This window comes from Macrobrachium nipponense, chromosome 31, assembly GCF_015104395.2.
Source record: "Macrobrachium nipponense isolate FS-2020 chromosome 31, ASM1510439v2, whole genome shotgun sequence".
Lineage (NCBI taxonomy): Eukaryota > Metazoa > Arthropoda > Malacostraca > Decapoda > Palaemonidae > Macrobrachium > Macrobrachium nipponense.
In genome coordinates, this window is record NC_061093.1 from 24,209,215 (window position 1) to 24,217,345 (window position 8,131).

The window sequence follows — 8,131 nt, forward strand, 5'->3', positions numbered from 1 at the left end:
ACTTATACAGCACCAATATTCTGAGAACTGGACAAATATCGAATGCATTCGTACATATGAGAGATTTAGATCATCCTATTGACTGGAGTCAAGCAAGAGCCTTAATCCCATGACACAGTTAAAAGGAATATCACTGAATCTTGTTTCATCAAGTCAAATAATGGAAATGTTCTAAATTTAAGTCTTGGTTTATTTAAACTCGATGCCTCCATAATGAAAAAATTAATATATTCAGTTTTTGCATGTTTTGGACTATATGGATACGTTGTAGTTTCTGTTAGGGTTAAATCTATGTTTAAGTTTGTGACCGTGTGATATCCGATAATCCTGGATTATCTCTTTGATTATTACCCTTTTGACAACTAACCATCTGGTATTCTTGATCTTTGTTAACTTTTCTTTCCAACTGTATTTCATTCGTCCCTTGACAATGTCTTAGTAAAGACGAAAGCACTTGGATTTCTGCCTATCATTTTCCTGTGGTATTCGCTATATATATATATATTATATATATATATATATATATATATATATATATATATATATATATATTATATATATATATAACGTAGTTACATGTCATAAATATGAAATTTAAAAAAGTAGAACAGAATATATGTTCCCCACATTTATTAATGGGGACTGTTTAAGGAGTGGACACTGAAATTAAAGGTTAAGTATTTATTTACTTTTGGAAGAGGACCTAAACCAATTTGTGTGCTTGTGGTGTCATTCTAACAATATCTTCAGTTGTTGTATGACTGTCTTATGTGTTCATATAAATAATACTATTCTCATTTACAAGGTGGTCTTAAAGTACTTAAATTCACGACCCTTTCCAAGTTGAGTATATCTACTCTTAATGTAAGATAATGTCCTTAGTTACCGACTTGATAAGAATTCTTGGCCATGTGCTGGAAAACTTTATAGGCACACGTCTGGAGGTGAGGCTCAGTTTGTCACATGTGCTCCTTTGAATCTGCAAACACGAGTCAAGCGTTTTAATCAAAACTCGGGCAACTTTTATGTTGGTGTAAAGAACTGGTTGCTTTGACATATGCAAAAGTTGGGGATTTTTATTATAAGCCGCTGAGTGATGGAGAGAAGCGCAATACTACTTGATTTTGTCTGTTTATTTTCCTTTCCATTTAAAAGTAGAAATGAAATAATCAAACCTTTGATTTTGAACGATTAGCTGGAATCGATTTATTTAGGCCAGAAAATACCACAGCCCCACAAAGAACTAACTAAGTTTTTCCTGACTTATAAAATCTTCTCTTTTTGTATAACACCATAAAGAATAACTTGTTTCTGTTCTATAAAGGTGCTGAATTTTTCAAATATGAGACGATAAATGCTGTCAACATTATCGCTGTTATTTCCAAATCTCGTAGTTAAACGGTAAAATTGCTCCTATTAAACCAAAATAGCATTCATTCTTTTTCAGGAATTCTTGAAGATTGCGTTTTCCTCTTCTCTGGGTTACTATGTCTACTATATCCACCTAGTGTTTGTTACCTGTCGCTTCTCACCTGTACATCACCTTTAGTCAAGCCCCCACAAGGAGGCTGGTAATCTTCCGACCACAAGTGCAGGATGTCGACTTTAAGTGCAGGCCTAATTGCCCAAGCTCTCACTCAAGTGTAATGGGATATTAGGACGCACCTGATATCTCTTAGTAAGACCAACCCATTGATGTGAGAATCCTTTGCCGACGTCCTATTTTAAGGAAATATTTATTTATCTAGTTATTTATCCATATATTTACCATACCTTATCCAAGTTAAGAAAAGGAAAGATGTATCTTCGAAGTGATTTACTGTAATTGGATCAACTATATTCTTCAAAGTTAAAAACCCCTTTCTAAATCTATAACAGTTTGGTGTTACTTCAAGTTTCTGCTCTCCTTATTCTAAAAGTAAGATGGGTAAAACTGGTGAGATAAACAAGAGGTCTTGCGCGTTAATTTTATTATTGGGGAGGTGGGAGCGGGGGCTGGGGGGAGAGCGGGGGTATGGTGGTTTGGGATTATGTGAGGGTGTTGGGGTAGGTGGGGGAGAGGATTTTTATTCCTCTGAAAAACTCCTCTCGCTTGAGTGCTTTCAGGGTTAACAACGCCCTCTCTTTATACGAAGACATCTAAGTGTATTTCTTCTCTCTCTCTCTCTCTCTCTTTCACTTTGTTCAGAATATTCCAAGGCTAAGGGTGAAAACTCTAGAAGTCTGGGAATCGGGTTTTCATCAGAATTAAATAAAAATAAGAGCGCTATACTCTTAGTTCTTCATATTATACTCTGGTATTGTTATACGTAGAAGGAAACCACAGGTAAATGCAAAGTGAGTAGTCATAAATGATATACTGATTTACAGTCATTGATGAGAGGAGTTTTCATGTAATCTATTGTTTCCCTAACAGAGATTATACTAATATATACATACACACCACACACACACACACACACACACACACACACACATATATATATATATATATATATATATATATATATATATATACTATAATTATATATATATATATATATATATATATATATATATATATATATATATATATATATATATGTATGTATGTATGTATGTATGTATGTAGTATGTATGTATGTATCGTATATGCGTGCGAAAAAAGGCTATGTGTAGAATATGTTTGTGTTGGCACTGAATGGCAACACTTACGCGGCAAGTCACTGCCCACTCACTACTTAAGCGACGCTGCAGGACTTCCGTTTCGTGAACAACTGCCATCAACCTCTAATGAAACCACTACGTAATAGCCCACTGCTCAATGTTTACGGCCTTGTGTCGCCGATATTTCACCGTTTGCTGCCGAGCAATCAGTCTTTATGGAAGCCCCATCATCCGTTTTCTCCTAATAGCGTGATTTCGCTCCCCCAAAAATCGTTCTCATCCTGGACTCAAATTCCTTCTGGAGAGATCGCCAGCATGATAGTCCTTGACAGGTGCCCTTTGGCCAAATCTTTGGGGCATATCACCTTCGTGGTACTCTTACGGAATAGTAAAGTCGTACTTTCAGAAATATTACCGCAATGTCGTATCAAGACTTTACAGCACGACCCTTCCAAAGCTCTGTCCGGTGACCTTCGACTTACGCGGTTCCCGTTCTAAACCATTTGGTGCATCGTTTGCCGCTTGAAGTGGAACGGTAGTGTTTATTTTACGCCTTCAGTTAAAAGTTCCTTGGGAAGGTTCCTTGTTTCTAAAGATTATTTATTTCTCTCTTCATGATGAATACCGACTTTATGTCCATTACCTTGTTTACTTAACCCTCTCAGGTCTTAGGGCTTCTGGGAGATGCCCGCCACAAAACCGTGCACATCTTTTTAATAACTTGATATAGTGTCATCTAATCTTATCCAATCCATAGCCTGCTTTCTCTATTTGACCTCTATAAAATAAAGAAAAGTGTTCTGCCTACCATACATCTAGAATATACACCAAAAATAATATTCAAAACTACGCCAAAAATCATTTCAACGGCGTGTTTCCCATATGGGAGTCGCTTCTCGCTAGTTGCTGGCTTTTTTTGTCACTCATGTTTGTAACGCTGTAACCAAACCGCCCTACTTCCCCAGATATGATCAAGAAGTAATTGGCGTTCTTCCCTCAGATCCGATATCTCATTTTCTGTCCCTTGAAGAAAAAAATGTCCACGTATTCCACATTTATGGAAATAAAGTCAGTCATCTCACGATAAGCTAGCTGCATTCAATTACGTATCAAAACACCCAAATTCCATGTGGCATTATAAAGGTTGTTTCTGACCACAACCAGTTCCCCATTCCCTGGACACATGCTGCCATTTTCCTCGTAGTCTTGAGTCCTCTGCACTCTACGTTGCTATCGACAATTCATAAACCGCGAAATATTTATTTGCATGTTTCTTCATTTCGATATGTTCAACACAAATTATTAACATATATATAATATATATATATATATATATATATATATATATATATATCATATATATATATATATATATATATATATATATGTATATATATAATATTTATATATATAATATATATATATATATATATATATATATATATATATATATATATATATATATATATATATATATATATATATATATTCAAGTAATCAAAGTCCACAATTATGTAAAATGTGTATTAAAAATACATAAAAGACGGGAGCTTTCGTCTACTTGATCAGTAGACCTCATCAGTACGGCTGATGAGGTCTACTGATCAAGTAGACGAAAGCTCCCGTCTTTTATGTATTTTTAATACACATTTTACATAATTGTGGACTTTGATTACTTGAAGATTTCCAGTCACGTTTATGGTGATTTTTGAGATATATATATATATATATATATATATTTATATATATATCATATATATATATATATATATATGTATGTATGTGCATGTTCTCTTGCGTATGTAAGGTGGGTGAGTGAATGTGTGGGGGTGTGTAGGTATCTTTAGCCATAAAGACTGTGTGAAATGGATTGCATGCAGCAATTGATTAGAAAGCTTTTGAGCGTTACATTGTGATGAGTCAATAATATTACCAGACGATTATGTGACGTTTTACGTTGTATACACGAGGTCAAGGTTGCTGCCAAAATAATCCTCACCCAAATATTTCAGCAGATATCAATCAATCAGACTCATGAGAACAAGAAACATTATGTAAAGCTAATGTAATAATGTAGTTACACTAGGTAATAATATGTCAATATAATGTACATAACTAGCCACTCCCTAAGTAACTAAGCATCGTAAATATCAATAATAAACCCGAATTACCCCAACCACATTCCCATCCTCTTAGAGCAATAAATGGGAAACTGGATATTATTGTAATTTAGTTCTTGCTTGACCAAGAATGTGACACAGGAGAAGCGGACCGTAGCAAGTCGAATAAATGGAAAACATACCCCAATTGTGTGTCCTTATCTAGTATATATATATATATATATATATATATATATATATATATATATACACTGTATATAGCAAATTTTATTACCTTAGTAATATTTTTATATACTGAAAGGTCCTTCAGTAAATTCCCTTAGACGAAATTTTATAGGTCCTTCTGTATTCACTTACACCGTTCAGTTAGTTATACTAAACTGAACTACCGACTCATGACTTCCTGTTCGCCACCTTTTGTTTTGTACCGTATCTGTGATAAGTAGCAATTTGTCTTTTCTAACTGGGCTATGGTAGTATTATCATTTGTTACTGAAGTAATTATAGTTGCCCCAAGTGTAAATTGTCGTTGTAAAAGTTGGGACATAAATAATACACCGCCTCTTTTAAGAAGTGCAATACATGGGCCTCCTTTGGCATTCTTGTCAAACTATACTGTTATGTCAAAATATTACCAGTCACACTGAAAACGCTTCCCTTATGAATGAAAGATCGTTATAACATTCATCTATGGAGACTCCACTATGTAAGCGGATTGTACTGATTAGCATTATGCTTAATATTATTAGCTGGGCTAACAAAAATACAGGACATCGTATATCAAGTAAAAAAAAGAGTATTAACTCCATAGTACTCCAAAGCGGAAGTAATTTGTAAGCGATAATTCGTCTAATCCACTTATGTCTTACTAAATAGATGTGTAGCTGTGTACCACTGAAGAAAATGGTTTCAACAGCGCATCCATCACATTCTATCCTCTTCAGAGCCTTCCTGTCTTCAATGGTGTGTGTGTGCGTGTGTATAAATAAATATATATATATATATATATATATATTCTATTTATCAAATTATTTGTATATATATATATATATATATATATATATATATATATATAAATTTGTGTGTGTATAAATTACGGTTACTCCTCACAGTAGTTACAATTAGTGGAGAGAGACAGAGAGGTATTCAGAACCTATAAGAAAAGATCTTATTAGTTAAAAGAATCATTCTTTCCCTTGTTTACCAATACACCAAAGACAAATAAAAAAACTCTCATTATCATACTTTTACACTTTCAGTATACAGAAAGTGACAGTCACTTACCTGTTCCAGAAGAATATGCGAGGAAATGCATTCTTGCCAATAAGACTTTTCTTGTTGAAAGTACAATTGCTGAATATTCTACAAACCATTATTTTAAACTGTCTAGTTCTCATCGTTTAAAATATCCTCTGGTATAGCATGCATGGTCACTCCTGTAGAAAATAAGTAATCACATACATGGTACCTCTACTGAAGCGGTCTAGAAAGAATCTACACCAGGTAATTTAAAAAAAATCACTTTAGATTTCTTGAAATATGGAAAAAATCTGTAATATAATTTTGCATCTGTCACTGAGGCAATGATCATTATTTTACATGGAGCACTGAAATGAGGTGGGAAATAGTTCTTTTTTAAAGAGCAAAACATACACTTGTTTTACTAGTTCTATTGTATCTAACAAAAAGAGAATTGTTTCTACGTTCAACGTTCAATGACTAAGAAATAAACACTAAAAATGAGTCGTTCTGTTTTTTTTTAATAAAAACCGATCACATGTATACTTCCTGCCTTCGTGCCATTGTTTTCATATCCAAGTGCAAGAGGCAATAACAAATATAGAATTATTAAACCAACACCAGCTTGTATTTTTCCCAATTGCACCGACTTGATCTGCCTTAGTCTAACGAGAGGATTAAAAAAAGGTCAAAGATCAAACGGACTTTATTTTTATCACTCTTTTCTCAACAGCATATAATTAAGCGTTTTCTTGTTTTTATCCCAAAACCCACATGTCAATATACACTCTGAACGTCTAACTGTAACATGAAGCTTCTGGGGCCCCTATAGGTATATAAGTATATAGATATATTTATAGGTATATAATATATCTTTCTCGGTGTATACATCTCGATTGCTTCTACTCATACAAAAATTGTTGGTGGTTTTCTGGAACAAGTCTCTTTATTCGCTTATTTGGAACCAAACTACAATTCTTACGTAATCTAACTCTCTTACTTATGGAATGTTTTCCCTAATGTTAATGACTTTTATATTTTTTTTTATAAAACGGCTGTTCCCCTGGACGTTCGGTTGGATATTCTTCGTTCCCAGCCCATCTGGCGGCGGTAAGGAATTACAAGCGAAGTGTTGACGTATCGTAATTGGTCATATTCAATATATCTCTGATTCAAAAAGATGCATGAGAGCTTGTCTCGAAGTGAGGAGGGAAAGGTATTTTAGCAAATGATCAATGTAAATCATATTTTGACTTTACTTTTTGGATTATGTGAATGAAACACAGACCGAGAGAATTTTGATTGTACTAAGAAAGAGAAAGGTATCAAGTTCCTCCCCTTGCAACAATCCGCAACCAACCTCTCAGAAAGGGCTCATGTTTCCGCTAGGGGGCCACCTGGCAGTGCACGATTAGCTCACCATCAACTGCGAAAGCAGAAGAGGCTTCCGCGACACGGCACGTTCAAGGTGAGCCAGGTAGGCTGGGCTCCGGGGTCACAGCCAATTAAAGTAAGGGATTTGGAGAGGGTTACAGGCAGTGTACTTTATGGAGTGGATTGGATGAGAGAGGGCGTCGACAGCCATGCCAGGAGGAAGCAAAGAATCCGGGGATTGCTCTGCAGTCATAAGATATCGTCAACTCATTTACGATATGGAGGACTTTTGGGTGATTTTGATTTGGGTCATGAAGAGGCTACAAGACTACAATTAACGATGTGATTTGATTAGAAAAGTATAAGATTAGTTAATCTTTAGTGACATTATAAAATAGTCATCTTAAGCCTCGCTATAACACAAGCTACAGGTACAACGCCAGGGCGAGTCCTTCGACCCTTAATGACTATGGGTGAGAAAGTTCTGATTGAAACGTTCGACGAAAAAAACAATAAAGTGAGAAAAAAACTTACTGTAATAAGAGTGGGTGTGGTGGTAGTAGCAGGATAATATACTTTAGAAATTAAAAAAACAAGAGGTAGGGATGAGAGAGATATGAGAAAATGAAGGTAATACATACATACATACATATTATATATATATATATATATATATATATATTAAATATATAATATATATATATATATATATATATAGAGGAGAGAGAGAGACGAGAGAGAGAGAGGAGAGA